The 16,413-nt window shown below is 43.7% G+C and overlaps 1 protein-coding gene across 4 annotated transcripts in view; it reads left to right on the forward strand.

The window, feature by feature from the left end:
• The first annotated feature begins 52 nt into the window (after positions 1-52).
• The window catches only part of MBD5 (methyl-CpG binding domain protein 5), a 118,744-nt gene continuing 102,383 nt past the window's right edge, over positions 53-16,413 (forward strand). For all 4 annotated transcript variants that reach the window (XM_030278131.4, XM_072931749.1, XM_030278132.4 and 1 more), the window contains exon 1: positions 53-496. The gene's annotated coding sequence lies outside the window, so the exon portion shown is untranslated. The remainder of the gene's footprint in view (positions 497-16,413) is intronic.

Genomic DNA, 16,413 nt, shown 5'->3' on the forward strand with positions numbered 1-16,413 from the left:
TCGTCGTCCCCCCCCCCCCCACCCCCACCCCCCCCGTTTCCCCCCCCCCTTTCCTCCCCGCGGCCTCCCGAGCTCCCCCGGGGCGCATGCGCGGTGGCGGCCGCCGCTGCTGCCTGCCCTCCTCTTCCTCCTCCTCCTCCTCCTCCTTCTCCTCCTCCTCCTCCTCCTCCTCCTCCTCCTTCCCGACAGCGGCGGCGGCGATGAGGAGGAGCGCGGGGGGGGGCGGCGGCGGGACGGCCGGTTGTTCGCGCCGCTGAAGGGACACGAAGCAAGCAGCGCCGCGCCGAGGCGGGGGCGGGGGGCCCCGAGTCGCTGCCCCCCCCGCAGCCCCGCCGGGGAGTTTCTTCCACATCCCCCCTCAAACACACACCGAGACCACCCCCCCACCCCCGTCCCTTGGGGGCGGCCCCGCGGAGCGCCGCTCCCTCCTCCTCCTCCCCCTTTATTACCCTTTGTGTGCGTCTCCGCCTTCCTCCCTGCGCCCGGGGGCCCTGAGGTGAGTGCGGGGGGAGCGGCGGGGCGGGGGGGGGTGTTTGTTTACCCCGTGTTTACCCCCTGTTTACCCCGGGGGGGCACCGCCTGTCACTCGGGGCCCCTTCCCGGCGCCCCCCGCCCCAGCTTTGTTGTCGGGGGATGCTCGGGGGATGCTCCTTTGGGCCCCTCCGGAGCGGCAGGGGAAGGGGGGAGATGGTGGCGGGGGCGCCGGGCAAAGTTCGGGGTGGTGCTGTGGGTGCTGAGCCCCGGCCGAGTCCCGAAAGTGTTGTTTTCCTGGGATAACACGGAGCCCCGGCGTTGCCCCCCCAGGTTCCAGGCCGTTGTTTGACTTATTGTTTGAGTTATTAAACCCCTGCGGTGGTGAAGGTACAAAGACCACTTGTACAAAGACCCTTTCCCCGAGCTGAACTTCCCAGGGATAGACAGTCCAGGAGCTGGACTTGGTGTTTGCAGGGTTGGGATGTGGTTTGGTAGCAGCCCCTGGTTATCGGTGGTGCCCGGCTATATTTGGTCAATGGTTTGTTGGGATATATACGTCGGGATGTGTTTTTCCATGGCTTTCTGCTGGGAAGGCCAAGTGTCTCCATCCCCGCTCACGGTGTTGGTCAGGTGCTGCTGGTGGACTGACCTGACCATGTTTTCTGCTGGTTCGAGGGAAACTTGCGTGTTCCAACGTCTGAAATGGGTTAAAATGTAATGGCTTGAAATGTCAAACTAAATTCTGGACTCGAGGAAATGTTGGGAGAAACCTTCTAGATGTTTGCAAGGATCCAGAAGTAAGAGTTGGGGCATTAACACGGAGTTGAAATGAGAAAGTACCCTACACAAGTAGGATGTTTATATTGAAATTGCTGTTGTCTGCTTATTTCTGGGGCTTAATTATGTCCTCTGTAATTTCCAAAAGACGGTTGGAGTGCTTTGGTTTATTTTGGGCTTATTATTTTTGGTTTATTAAGTGCTGAGTGCAGAACCACGGAGTAGGCCATGAGTGTGTGTTCCAGAGGGGCATCCCAGTTAAATGGTGGTCAGCAGAGAATGTGTGTCACTGTGCCTCATGCTGAAGGATGCCCACAAGAAAGAGCTCCTCTGACATGCTGGGCTGTCTCCCATTTCTAATTTGTACCCACGTGTCTGGTGTGAAGCAGCAGTTTTGGGGTCGGGCTGGGAAGGGTTTGTGAGAGCTGTAATTTGATGGGGTGTAAGGAACAGGAGAAGACAGAGCTGGATTGATACTGGACAATGTTGTGATGGAGAATTGGAGGCAACAGCCATAACTGTAGTTCTTTCTAATAGTTTGCAGTTAGTTTTCTTTTTGCTTGTAATAACTTTGGGTTTAAACATGTGGGGAAAAAAATCTCAACAGTGACAATCCCCAAAATCAGCAGATCTGTGTATAAACACCCATGACTTAAACATGTGATTTGCCTTTTAGTTTACTACAGGTAGGAGTTGGACAGCAAAAGCCTGTCCAAGAGTGAAGGACATAATTTCACGATTTTATTTCATGACAGTGCTGCTTTTCTCAGCCTGAGATCCCATTGATCTGCTTTCCTCTGTACATGGAAGCCTATAGTGGCTGCAGGATTACATTCCCCATGTATGTAGAGCTGCAGCTCTGCCCCCAACTTCCACATCCCACAGTGATGTGATACAGTAATTATTACAAGGATTTAACCATCTCCTTGTGTTTTGGCCTTTAAAGTACCTATGGTTTGGTTTAATATGGTTACACAGTAAAATTGAACAGGAATCTGAAGCTGGGCAGAATAATTCAGGGTTTTTTTCTTGCTTTAAATCCTAGAGATAAAATTACTGATAAACCTTCATTTCCATAGGCCTGCAGTCCTGCAGCCACGTCTGTGCTGGAGGGAGAGCTGTGGGATTGGGGTGGGAAGGGCCCTCTGAAGGAAGCACTGCTGGGACTGGGATTCTGGGTGGCAATTCCTGCATTTCTGCAGGATTAGCACAAAGGGGTCTCAGGCAAATTTTGGGCTTCTGGCTGCTGTCACAGCCTTCCAAGAACTGAAGGAATTGAATGTTTCAACCTGTTTTTGGAAAGATTGTGGATTATCAACATCTGTAGCTAAAAGGCAACACAGTTTCCTTGTATTTCGGTTCCTAAGATCTTTTTGCTACTGTTATCAAGATATTTACAGGTGCTGATTGCTATTAGGAAAACTTGTTGCGGATTTTCCAGATCTTTATCTTTGAGGACAGAATTAATAATTATTTTGCTGTATTCTGGGTCTGTGGCTCTAAGGACAGATAGTTTGGAATTAGCAAGGACCTGCCATGGCTGTGCTGAGCATAAAATGCTGTTTAGGCCTGACTTTAATAATGTTTCTGTGGAGTTTGCTGCTGTGCCTTCCTTCCTTCGTGGACACAGGAGTTGGTCTCTGTTTGGATTAGGGAGGCGGATGTTTGAGGAGAATCTTTATGATGCAATACCTTCAATAATTGAACTTTTCTCGTACAACTTGCAGTCATTTCATTCCTGGGCTGTGGAGGGATCAGTGTTTCTCCTTGTTCAAAAGCACTGGAGATCCTGGCATCAGTCACAGGCCTCTCCTTGGGATTCAGCTGGATTATTGCATTCGCTTTCTCTGTGGATTTATTTTTTTTTCCCTACTATTTCTCATGGTTATTCCTTCTCTGTGGAAGCTCAGTGGCTGGAATACAGTCTGTAGGTCCACCATGAGTTTCTGGATCAGCAGCCAGTGCTCCCTGTGGATGCTCCCTGTGGAAAGCAGCAGGCCAGGTGGGAGGCCCTCCGTGCCCATCTGGAGCCCCACTAATGTCCCAGTGTCTCTCTATGGGCTTAAGAGGCCACGTACACAAAGCACTTCAGTCTCATCTGTTCATGGCCAGGGACACAAATTTTTGAAAGTGGCTGAGCTTCCTTTGCAAAAATCCTGTCAAAACTTTGGGAAAGCGGGGAATTCTGTTTGTTCTTTCAGGCTTGTTGGGTTGTCTCAGGGTTTAAGTTTGTTTGGTTGTCCCTGTGCTGGTTCTTGTTCTGTCCCAGTGGAAATCAGAATTACCATTGCTTTCAAAAATAAAAATATACAGGATACATTTATTTCCTTTTTAATGCTCTTATGCCATTAAGGACCTGCTTATTCTTTTAAAGAGTTACTTGAACGTTGGAAACCACAGGTTCTCATTGGCTTTTCCTTGTTTTTATTTTTGGAACTATTAGGTGGAATAATACTGCTCCATCAGTTTCAAATGGGCCTGCACAGGGACCAAGGCTGGTGTTAGGGGTGAAATTTCGGAAGAGCATTGGAAAGAGCTTTCAGGATGCTTTAATCTTTCTTTGCCTATCTGGAGCTAAACAAAGAAGGAATAAAACAAAAAGCAGCAGTTAAGAAATTGAGAAGTGCTGACTTCTCTTGAATTTCAAGTTCTTTATTATAGCAATTCCTATTTTCTTGATGAATTGTCTAGAAGGGAGTTCAGACTTGGTACTATTTTAAAATGTGTCAAAATCATTTGGACTACAATGTTAAAAAGTGTATGAGTACACACGCAAATGAGTTTATCTGCATACACAAATACACATATATACAAATATATAAATGATCATGTACAAGAAGCAGTAAAAATCAGCTGATTTGAACTTTCCAGTGCTGCTTTAAGGTCCTTGTGGCTCCCAGGATCTGCATTGTGCCCCTCAGCTCCAGGCTGGCAGCAGGAATCAGTGAGAGCCCTGCCATGGCTATTCATAGAGCTCTGTGAAATGAGTTGGTCATCTGGGTTTATCTGCAGCCTGACAGGTGTTCCCAGCCCCAAAATCTCCATTGCCTCCCATCCTTCCCATGGGAATGGCTGAGGAACAAATCCTGCAGTGGGGTTAGTTGTTGGTTCTTTAGCCAGGAGCTGGAGATGCCCAAGATACATTTCTTATTTGTCTGAAGGTTTTTTTCTTATTTTATTTTATTTTATTTTATTTTATTTTATTTTATTTTATTTTATTTTATTTTATTTTATTTTTGAAATATTCTATTTCAGGAGCTTTAAATGTGCTTAAAAATGAAGTGGTAAAATGCTTGAAAATTCTTTTTTATGTTTCTAAGCAAATCTTTATTTGTTCATTTATTACTCTGGTTAAATTCAATGAGCTGTTTATTTTATTTATTTTATATATTTTTGTTTTCCAGAAAATGTTTTAAAGTAAGCAAGCAGTATTTAAAAATTCTCGTCCTGCCACAGTATCTGATAACCAAAACTCATAGAAGCAATATATTAATTCATTACTTTGCTATGAGGTAAAATTGAAGCTTGGGCTAAAAAAAAACATATATTGTCATAATTTTTGCTTAGTCTACATTTTCAGTGGCATTAAATGCAGAATTATTTTGGTGTCTGAGTAATCTGAAATGTAAATAGCATCTGAAATATGAGGGCCCTTCATTTGCAGCATCAGTGGCGTGGCCTCGCTCAGGAAAATTCCCAAGTGAGGGAAGCAGAACAGTTGTCAATTGTTTGCACAACAAATCCTGCTGGATCAAATGCTGATATTCCCAACGTTTGGATCAAGGAAGGCACGAGATAATGTTGCCTTGTACCCCACTGCCAAAGGAAACAAACCCAGCCTAAATTAGGAGAAAATTTGGCCAGCTACAACCTGGGCCTACATATCAGAAATCCAGATAGTCAGAATTTTCCATTCATGCTGCCTGATGGTTGTAAAACCATCATGGAAATTCAATTTCACTTGGCCAATTTTAGACTTGGGTTTTAAGCTCTGGTAGATCATTGCCATCATTTTATTTAGGATTATCTGTTGTGACAAATTAAAGGTTTGATCAAAATCCGTGAAATGTTTGGGTTTGGCTTCATCCTTGAAGCTTTTACATGTCTACCTCATGTATATTTATATTTATATATATATGTACATAGGTGACTAGGCCCACCAGAATGAGCACAAATTTCATATGTTTTGGTAAGACTGATGCTGTAGCTTCAGTCTAACCAAAACACCAGAAATAATGAAAATAATAAACATATCCTTATATTTTTTTGTTGTGTTTGTCCCTAATGTATTTCATTTAATTTATTTTTTTTTTTACTTTTAAGACTGATGCAATGAAGCTTTATGCATCTATTTAATTTTTTTAACATAAGCACACTGTCAATTTAAGGAGATAAATTTTATTGATTTTAACTGTGTGTAGAGGAGAAGCATAAAAAAAAATTATGCTGTATCCTCTCATCCAAACTCTAAATAAGAATAATTTTTTAGTATCTGCTATTTTTGGAAGAAAACACTGCAAAAGTGAACAAATGAGATCATTGATTCAAGAAACAAAGTAGTTAGGAATCTGTAGTGAGCTGGTTTTTTAGAACAGAACTTCCTTTTGTCTTTTAGGGGCTTGGGGGCAGGAGAGGGATAACGTTGTTCCCTCGTAATCTTTATGGGGAAGAGGCTTGGATCAGATTTCAGAGGTGGATGTGTTGGTGATGCAATGTGGTGTTGTTTTTTCTGAACGTGCCTGCCTGGAATGGCAAATATTGTAAGGTTTTCTGGTTTTTTAGTTGTCTCTGGAAGGTCCATCCCATGTTTCTCAAGGAATAGATCCCTTTGAAAGCAGTGATTTTGCTCAGAAAATATGAATTTTCCCCATTTATACTATGCTAGGATAGGTTTAAAATGACTTTAAAATGACTCCCAGGGGATTGCTGGGTTTGGGAGCTGGAGCCCAGGGGAAGGGTTTGTTTTTTGTTTGTGCTGATGGCCTTGGAGCCCCCGGTCATGGCAAACCTCAGTGGGAGCTGAGCCTGGAGCTGCAGCAAGGATCACAGCCAAGCAGTGGCCTGTGATTCCCCCCAGAAATTCCTTTCACTGCTTCCTTGCCCTGGGAAAGTCTGGGATCTGTGTTTGGGATTGTGGCTCTTCAAGGTTTGCAGTAGGGCTGAGTGTCAGAGCAGGTATCAAAATCCTTCTACCACACCCCTTGTGTTGTACAGACTCAAAGCACTGTTGGCTTTTTCCTAAGATCATCCCACCTGCTCAGGGTAGCCAGAATGGACAATAAAATGAACCAAAAACCAAACCCAAAATTTCCATGTAATACTTGAAACTTGGGAATGATGTTTGAGTTGAAGGGCCATGTCCTTAAAAATCTGTGAGTTGTTGGAGCCTTTTAAAACACACGTGGCTCCCCTTGAAGTTGCCTGGGTGTTATTAAATAATAAAGCAGGGCCGTGTCTGTGGGCCAGCTGAAGCAAACCATATCTGGGCTGGAGGCTATTGGTTCCTCACCTCTGTTTTAAAATTAGTCCAATCATTTGCAGCGTGATTCATTTCTAAAAATGTCTTGTCCATCTGTGCAGGGTGCCCTGGCTGGAGCGTTGCAGTGCTGCTGGGGCTTTGCTGGAAGTTGTGTTACTCTCAGGACATCATGGAGCTGTTGTATCCCACTTTTCTTTGATAAATATGTTAATTCAGGCATTAAGCTGGGTATTAAAAACTGTGGTGTGGGTGATTTTAATTTTTGGAAATAGCTAGCCAATGTTGCTACTCTTGAGACTCTACTAGTAAAAATGTAGATATGAAATCTTCAAAGGGGAAAAAAAAAATAAATACAGTAATAATGACTATTCTGTTTTCACTGCTGAAATATTTATCAACTTCTTAGGTTAGGATCAAGCCCTAAATCTGAATTTTTATGAGTTGTAACTTCACAAAGGTCTTGGGGAACAAAACTTGTAACAAAGTAATGCTCCCCCCAAATTGGGCAGCTCCTTGATCAGCTGCCCTGTGGGTTCCTGGGGACCTTCCACCTGGAGCTTTTTTCCCAGAACTCTGGGGATTCCTGGGATTCTCCCTGTGCTGCTTTCCCTGCAAACTTCACAGCTGGGATCAGTTCTCCATCACCTCCTGGAACTCAGGTCCTTTGATGGAAGAGTCCTGCTAAGCATCTGCAGGCACACGGGGAGGTAGAATTTAGGAGTGTGTCCCTGGAACTTAAAAATGAACAGAAAATCAAGACAACAGTTTTAGTTTTCATTTTTATTTTAAAGGAACATACATGCCAGTAAAAGTATTCCCATGTGTAAGAGCAGCATTATTTTTCTCTAAGTAATAATTATCAGACTAATAACTTTGCTTTGTCAGAGAAGGAATAGAGAAACTTTGGAGAGCCTGTTGTTACGGGTTTTTTTTTAATTTTCAAAGAAAAAAAATCAAAAAGAATTGATCAACTTTTTTCCAAGTATTGATCTATGCTAAATAAAACTAAGTTTAACTTTATTCAGGTTTTTTTTTTAATGTTACGGGTTTGATACAACAGCCTGAGACACACTTATTCCATAAATGAACAGTTGGAAGTAGATCATTCTGATTTTTAATGTTACTGCATTCAAAAAAACAGTAAAAACTATTAATATTCAGCTTTTGTTAATTATTGCAAATAATTATAATACTTTGTGTGGAATTCATTGATGGTATATGTGAGTCTGGAATACTTTTGTGCAATTATAGAAAAAATGAAATGCTGTTTAGTTCATGTTTTGGTAGATAGTAGTCAAATACATTTGTAATATAGGAGAATTTTCAGTACAATGGTGGTGAATGTAAACTGAATTGCTGCTGATGGTGAACCTTAACTTGAGGATATTTTAAGGTATCTCCTGTTGTTGTCTTGAGAGAAAGCTCTTTATAGAGGTTTTTATTGATTATCCCAGTGTTGGGAGTTGGTTGTCCTATGCTCAGAGGTCTTCACAGGCAGGTGGGATTTTGGGATTAGGTTCTGTGAACCTGGATATTAATCAAAAATTCCCAAATAATTACTGTTTTTTTTTAATCTCTGCATTAATCCTGTCCAGTGTAATCCGTAATTATTCCGTCCTCAATTTGCATGGACTCTCCTGTTGTTTACTCATGCTTTACTCACCTACTTTATTGTGCCCCAATAGACATTCCTGACAACTTACTAACTCCGAGTTGCCCTGTGAATTGTCTGCATGTTTTTGGGACAGCAAGTTTATCACCCACACAAAAACCCATCAAACTTCAGGGAATGCATCCACTAGGCTGAAATATTTTGATTTTTGTGCACAGGATGGTGAAGCTGCTTCAGGGGAAGGGGAGCTGGGTGGAGCTGCAAGGTGCAGCCTGTGGATAAGCCTTGCTGCTGCTCTCTGTGGCTTTGGGGTTGGGGAGCAGGGCTCCCAATTAACACTGAGCTCTCACTGAAGCTGCTGCAGCACCTCAGGGGAGGAAGGAAATGATGGGGAAACGCTCAGAGCAGAGGCTGGGGAGAGGGGTTGGTGGTCAGGAGCGGTGAAGGGGGATGTGGATGGAGCAGGGAGGGAAGGGGATGAGGCAAAGCTGGTTTTGGGGCAGGGTTAGTCAGGGCTGTAGTGAAAATTAGGGGAATCTGGGGAGCAGGGGGCTGTGGGTGTGTGTAAATTGTTTGCCTCAACAGAGGGGAGCAGGTCAGAGAACCGTGGAGTGGTTTGGGTTGGAAGGGAGCTTAAAGTTCATCCCATTCCACCCCATTCCATGCTTGGATCATCCAGCCTGGCCTTGGGCACTTCCAGGGATCCAGGGGCAGCCATGGAGGAACCTGTGCCAGGGTTTCCCCACCCTCCCACCAGGAATTCCCAATCTCCCACCCATCCCTGCCCTCTGGCAGTGGGAGCCATTCCCTGGATCCTGTCCCTCCATCCCTTGTCCCCAGTCCCTCTCCAGCTCTCCTGGAGCCCTTCAGGCCCTGCCAGGGGCTCTGAGCTCTGCCTGGATCCTTCCCTTCTCCAGGGGAACATTCCCGGGGCTCTGAGCTCTGCCTGGATCCTTCCCTTCTCCAGGGGAACATTCCCGGGGCTCTGAGCTCTGCCTGGATCCTTCCCTTCTCCAGGGGAACATTCCCGGGGCTCTGAGCTCTGCCTGGATCCTTCCCTTCTCCAGGGGAACATTCCCGGGGCTCTGAGCTCTGCCTGGATCCTTCCCTTCTCCAGGGGAACATTCCCAGCTCTCCCAGCCTGGCTCCAGAGCAGAGGGGCTCCAGCCCTGGGATCCACAATATGGTGGGAAGGGGAGCTGGAGGCTCTTGATGGGAAAACCCACCTGGCAGCCTTGCTGAAGCCACAAGTATCAAGAATATTTTCACACAGTATTAACCAGAAAGTGCTGCTTAATCACAGCCTTTACATCCAGCAGCCTCAGAATGATTTAAAAAGGGAAGTAAACAGGCCTGTGAGTGTATAAATAATTCCATAATATTGCCACTGTTGCTGCCTCAACTTGGAAGAGCCTGGAGTTGCTGCTGAGCTGCTCCTCAGACCAGTGATGTCTTGTGAACGCTGACCTAGAACAGAGGCTGGACAGAGCTAAAGAATAAAGCAGGGATTTATCAGGAGGCCTCGATGGATTCACCTTGGGTAGCACAACCCAAAATGGTCCCAAAATGCTCCCGGGGGCTCTCCCTGGGATCAGTTCTGCTCCATTGGCACCTTGCAGTTCATTGTCCCATTCCAGCTTTAGCCCAGGCAGTCCCACCCTGCTTGTTTTTCTCTCTCCAGCCCACGGTGTTTGTGCTCTTGGGGCTGAGATTTGGATCATTTGGGTGCCCAGTGGAGCAGGAATTGTTTTGTCTCCCTGCTTTGTGAAGAGAGCTCACCATCTCCTAATATGAAGCCTAGACTTAGACACTAAAGCAGCGCAGAATCTGAAAATATAAAAACTCAAACCTGAGGCATCATCAGGACCTGTATCAGTGCCCCAGAAACGCTTTCACATCTTGGAGGACTTTGGCCTGGATGTTTGGTTTTCCAGGAGGGAAGTCTCCAGGAGTTCAGTCCTTGACTGGAGCTGGCTTCTCCTTTGTCCCACCATGGTCCTGCTCTGCTCCCAGCTCTCCTGGGCAGCTCATCCATGGCTGAGTTTTCCCTAGGAAAGATCCCACTCTGGAGAGGGTGGCTGGAATGCTGTGCATGCCTTGCCTGTGTTGTGTTTACTTTGACTTTATTCTCCTTGCTCATCCCCTGAGTAAACAATCCTAATCCAGTGCTGCACATCCAAGGCAGCTCAGCTCTGCTGGGTCTTGCAGAACCTCCCTGTGTTTCTGTGCCTCCTTTTGCCATCAGACACGGCATTCCTAGGCAGGGGAAACCACTGATTTATATGGATTATTCTAATCCAACATCATGCAAGCAAAATCAAAAAATAGTTTGACTACCTAATGATTCAGAAATGCAGACGTGTTGCCAAAAATTTTAGCATTTGTTAGCTTTACACTTGAGCAAATGCATTCTGGTAGAGAATTGAACTTCTTTATTTTAACTCTTATCTGTTGGAGTTTTAAGGCTTAGGAATTTATTCCACCAAAAAAAAAACCAACATAATTTATAATTCTAACAAATATAAAAATTCATCTTTAAATTTCTTGTGTCTTCCTCTTTTTTGGAAGAAATGTTTCTAAGCATATATACAGGGACAAACTTTTTTTTTTTTTCCCTTTAAATACAGCCAGAAAAGTTTCTTCTTTTGTTAAACAGGAGCTCTAATATGATTTAGCATTTTCTACTTTGAGATAATGGGTTGAAGCAGGGTTTTGATGAAATAAATTCAGTGTAGCTTAGTGAGGAAAGGGAGTTTCTCTTGAATAACTCCGTTTCTTTCCAGTGCTTAAATATTTCAATAAAAACAGGAACTAAATTTTTGGAGGAACCTCAGCAGAAGAAGGAGCCAGATGTGTTGATTTTGTAAACATTAAACAATCTGCATTCTAAGAATTATTCTCTGATCCCTTTGAATTCAAGGACTGACTAAATGATTTTGTGTCTCTCTGTTTTTCTGTGCATTTGCCAATCATAACCAGAGCCTTGATATTATTGTAATGTATAAAATATCAGGAGCTATATGGTATTTTAATTTTTTGTCACTGTCTTCTGTAAAAATTATTTTGGACCTAATACAGTCACAGTTCCATAAAGAATAAAAAAAAAAAGAAAAGTGATAATTTAGGATGAGCAGACCTCTTATCAATGCAGAAACCTGATTTCTGAATTTAATTTCTATTGGATAATGTAAACTCAAAGTACTGATATTAATTTGTGTTAGCTTCTGGTTGGCTGGAGCTTACTAAAAATTAACTTAATTTTAATTTTCTTTCCTGTTCTACCTAAAAAAAAAAATCCAAAACCCAAATCTTTCCCAAAATACTGGGTTTTCCTCTAAATTACCACAGCTGTGTATTTTAAATAAATATTCTCCAGTAGTTCCATCACAAGCAAGAAAAAGGAATTTGTTCAATCAGCTGAAATGAAACTATCTGCAAACCAGCAATGAGTTCCTTGTGATTCACTGTCTGATAAAAAATATGTTAATATTTGTTATAATTTTTAAACCAGATTTGAGAGGATTTGGGGGTTTATTTAGGTTTTTATATAGTAACACACAAGTCAATTGAGTTTTTGACATCAGACAGACTGGGAGGGGCTTGAACCAAGTGAAATTACCTGTTCTGCATGAATCTCTCAGAATCTTGCTCATTACAAGTTTTTCTCATTACTCTAAACCACAAAAATTTAAAATCAAGCTAAAATGTTTTGGATAAAAGTGAGGAAAATAAAAAATTCCCGCGACATTCCAGTATAAAATATTAAATTGGAAATACATGGAGTTATTCAAAGTGCTGCTTTTGTTTTCATTCATAGCCAGGGAGCTTTTCATTACTTTTACATGATTTTTACTTTATTTCACATTTTTATGTAGAAAAGTGATACATTCTTTCAATTTTTACTATTATTTCCTGTGATTTGGTGCTGCCATAAATAATATTAAATATTAATAACATTGTTTGGGTACAAAAAGTTTTAGTTAATGTCTGGGCAGAGCACTATGTATTTCTGGACAGAAATCTATTCAGGTTTAGAGGAGCAGTTACTTTTTCTGTGTGTTTTGGGGTTTTGGGGTTGTTATCCCATAGGCACCCCTTCCTCTGGGCTGGATGGGGCTGGTGCCTCTCCCAGAAGTCAGCTGATGTTTCATAGTGGAGTGCAGCATATTTTTCTCTGTGCAATGAAAAAAGGAGTTTTATGACCTGAGCAAAATACTTTCCCCATTTCTGGAGAGACTTTTAGTGTCCAAAAGCTTTTCATAAATACAGCTATAGAATACTAAGGCTATTCAATTCATCTTCTCAAGGGCAAAGAAATTTTTTTTTCCTTTTTTGATTAAATTTTTTGGAGAAAGGAAGCTGTCAGAACAGACTTTATAGTTTTGCCTTTGTTGAATTGACACTCTATAAAATTTTATTTTAGCAGATTCGATACGAGAGGGAAGCAAATGATAGACTCCAAGTAGGGCAGGGAGGAAAGTTGTAGGTTATTAAATCTTTTCAAGGAGAATAGGAAGTAGTTCAGTGTGCTCACACAGGTTCCTGTGTCAGCAACTAGGGAAGCCTGGCAGAGATTATCTCCAGGCAGCAGCAGGTTAAGGAGGACAGGGTGGGAAGGGGACACTGAACTTCCAGCATGAAGGAAATTGAGATATTTAACCTGATTCAGAGCTGGTTTTGCTTTAGATCTCGTTTTACTCTGCACTCCTCGGGCTGCAGTGTGAGAGAGTTTGGAGCACGCAGGTTAAAAAGTGAATTTCAGTGTGTTCAAATAGCCATCTTAACAGAATTATTAATTTTTTTAGAATTAGGATCATTAAGGAAAAATGATAGCAACACAACAGATTAATTGTAACACATTAGTTGGGTTTTGGGGGGAGGGAGGTTTCCATCCCACCCTGCTCTCCATGGACATCCATCCACAGGGAAGGGTTTCCATCCCATCCTGCTCTCTATGGACATCCATCCACAGGAGAGGGTTTCCATCCCACCCTGCTCTCCATGGACATCCATCCACAGGGAAGGGTTTCCATCCATCCCACCCTGCCCTCCATGGACATCCATCCACAGGGAAGGGTTTCCATCCATCCCACCCTGCTCTCCGTGGACATCCATCCACAGGAGAGGGTTTCCATCCATCCCACCCTGCTCTCCATGGACATCCATCCACAGGGAAGGGTTTCCATCCATCCCACCCTACTCTCCATGGACATCCATCCACAGGGAAGGGTTTCCATCCATCCCACCCTGCTCTCCATGGACATCCATCCACAGGGAAGGGTTTCCATCCATCCCACCCTGCTCTCCATGGACATCCATCCACAGGGGAGGGTTTCCATCCCACCCTGCTCTCTATGGAGACCCGTGAAACTTTTCTTGGGAGCTGGCCCCTGTCCTAAGGAGCTGGGCAGGATTAATGGGATTATTTTAGGGTCGTTCATTGTGCCAGGTGAGTTGGGTGTTTGGGGGTGAGCTCAGGGAGCCCCTCAGCTGGGTGTGTGCCCAAGGCACAGCAGCATTCCCAGCAGGACCCACGGGCTGTGCTGCCGTGCCTGGAGCCTCTGGAACGCTCTGGAGCCAGCGGGGTGTGGGTGGGAGGTGGAGCCAGGTCGTGTCCCTGCCAGTTGGGACTTGTGGGAGACTGGCAGGCATCAGGAGCACGGCCCCTGTGTCATTCTCACAGAAAATTGCTTCTTGTTTTAGGGTATTGGCCTGGCTGCTGCTTGATGCTGACTGTGGTAGGGAGAGGAAATCAGAGAGATAAAATCCTAGAGACATTTTTATATAGTCTTACATGAGACTTCAATGGGAGAATTGCACTTGTGTCTAGGCAGGGCAATGAGAAGTGAAGTATTCCAGCAGCCTGACAGCAGGTGAACGTTATCCAGACTGCAGCAGTTTGGGAATCAGACCTTCTGTTTTGGGAAGTTGTCATTTCTGCAGTCATGGAGACGCTCATTAGACATCTCACATTCAATATGCAGCTTATTGAGCAGTTGGCTGAGAAATGATGAGCAGAACAATTGCATCTTGAGGGAAAGCTGCCTTTGGAGAGGATGAGCTTCCCTGGGTTAATCATGGACATGTAATTGTTAATATTTTTGAAATTAATCTGAGGATGCTGCTGGTCATGGACACTTTTCTGATGGGGTGGGATAGGTCCAGGTGGTTTAGGGTCATATTTTTGCTTTGTGTGAAAATCTAGAAGGAGCAAACCCAGTGTGGTAGCAAGGATGTAACCTGTGAGTAAATTTATTTTTTTTATGCTGGTGTTAGAAACCCTGAGACCCTTCAATAATGAGGTGAGATGGGTGCAGTTCCCTGATTCTTCTTCCAAATCTTAAAATGACATTTTATTAAGAAATAAATGAATAACAAAGCATGAAACGAACCAAAAGTACATAGGATAACATTCTGGTTTCTTGTCCACTGATAATTTCATAGTTAAAACAGTGAAAATAAAAATTGATGTAAAATTGTACCCTTGGTCACATTCTACTAAGGGTCCAGAATAGTCACTTTTTATGCACTGAGACTTCCACTAAATTCATATATTCTACAGCTCTCCTAGCACAAATAGAAGGGCCTGGATCAATGATATAATTTACTAATTTAGACCTTAGTTTCTATTTTTAAGTAAGTGATATCTAATATTTGGTAGGGGGTTGGGAGCATCTTGTGAAGAAACATTTGTCTCTAAACATTTTGGATTCTAAGGCCAGATTGAATTTGGGAGAGCAGACCAAATTTACAAAATATCAGTCTGAGCACAACAAAAGGACTGGGGCTTCTTTTCTTTGAGGTGTTTTTTTTTTTGTTCTTTTTATCTCCTAACTGAAAAATACTCCAGTTCTCCCCCACCCCCAAGTGAAAGAAGAATTGGAGTGCAGAAAAGGTGAAAAGCCCCGAGCAGCAGGGCAGACACAGAGGAGGCCATAAAGGGTTTGTTGTGTGGTACACAGGTTGTTAATGCTGTTAATGATTGAGCTGTTTATGGGGGATTGCAAAGGGATAGGAAACGACTGCTCAGGAATTCCACTGAACCCCAGAGACACCAACAAAAGTTTAGCAGGATGCTGGACCGGGACTGGGCTTTGCCAGCAGAAGCTCCCCAGAGCTGGAGAGGAGCAGGAGGGGCTGCAGGGTCATCCTGCTTTCATGGGACACGTGTCCCCAAGGGAGAGGCTCCTGGGACACCAAGGAGTCCCTGGCACTATTGAGTTACTACATGGAAGGGTTACAGGAGCTGGGAGCTCACAGAAATATGCTGTCATACTTGCTAGACCTGTACATCGAGTTTGGGGGTTGGGCATTTTGGGGGTTTGTTTTCTAGGGGGTTTTAATAAATGCAAACTTCCTAAACCCCACTGATAGATAGATATTTGTTGTTTGCTCTGTTGGGAGTCCATTTTTTTAGTTAAAGATCAGGAACGTAATATTTTACTACTGGTTTTATGAATGCTTTGGACGTCCAGCTTGTTTCCTCAGAAGTGTAATGTTGTGGTTTATAAACTGGAATTCCCTTCTCCTATTTTCCCCCATCATAATCAAGTTTACAGCAGCTCTGGCTACTTCTCTTCTGGTTGTGTTTCATGCTCAATGACTCGGGTTCTTGGGCTGTGTCCCCATGGGTGGTGACCTTAGGGAGGCTCTGAGGAGTGCTGGGACTTGCCCTGAGTTGTGCTGTTGCAGTCTGAAATCATCCTGTCCTGCTCACAAACCCATCACGCAGACTCTGAGCACCAGCTCTATATTTAGAAATCAAGGAGGAACCTTTCCAACTCCTCGTAGTAGAGATGGGAAGAGGAGGAGTAGCCACTTGTCATTTCCCTGCAAAAGAGGCTCCTCAGTTTCTAGAAACATTCCTGGTGGTGTTGAGTGGTTTGATCAGCCTGTAGCTGTGTTTTCAGTAAAAAATGCATCTTTTTGATGTTTCTCCCAAAGCCATAGACTTGTCTTTACCCTTATTAGTTCTTGGGCACACTGTGATGATTGTTGTAGATGGTGCAAAGTGGTGAAAAAGCTTCTTTGAGCAGTGCCAGGTTTTAGCATTAGAGGGTTCAGGGAATAC

This window comes from Taeniopygia guttata, chromosome 7 (assembly GCF_048771995.1).
Source record: "Taeniopygia guttata chromosome 7, bTaeGut7.mat, whole genome shotgun sequence".
In the NCBI taxonomy this organism is placed as follows: Eukaryota; Metazoa; Chordata; class Aves; order Passeriformes; family Estrildidae; genus Taeniopygia; species Taeniopygia guttata.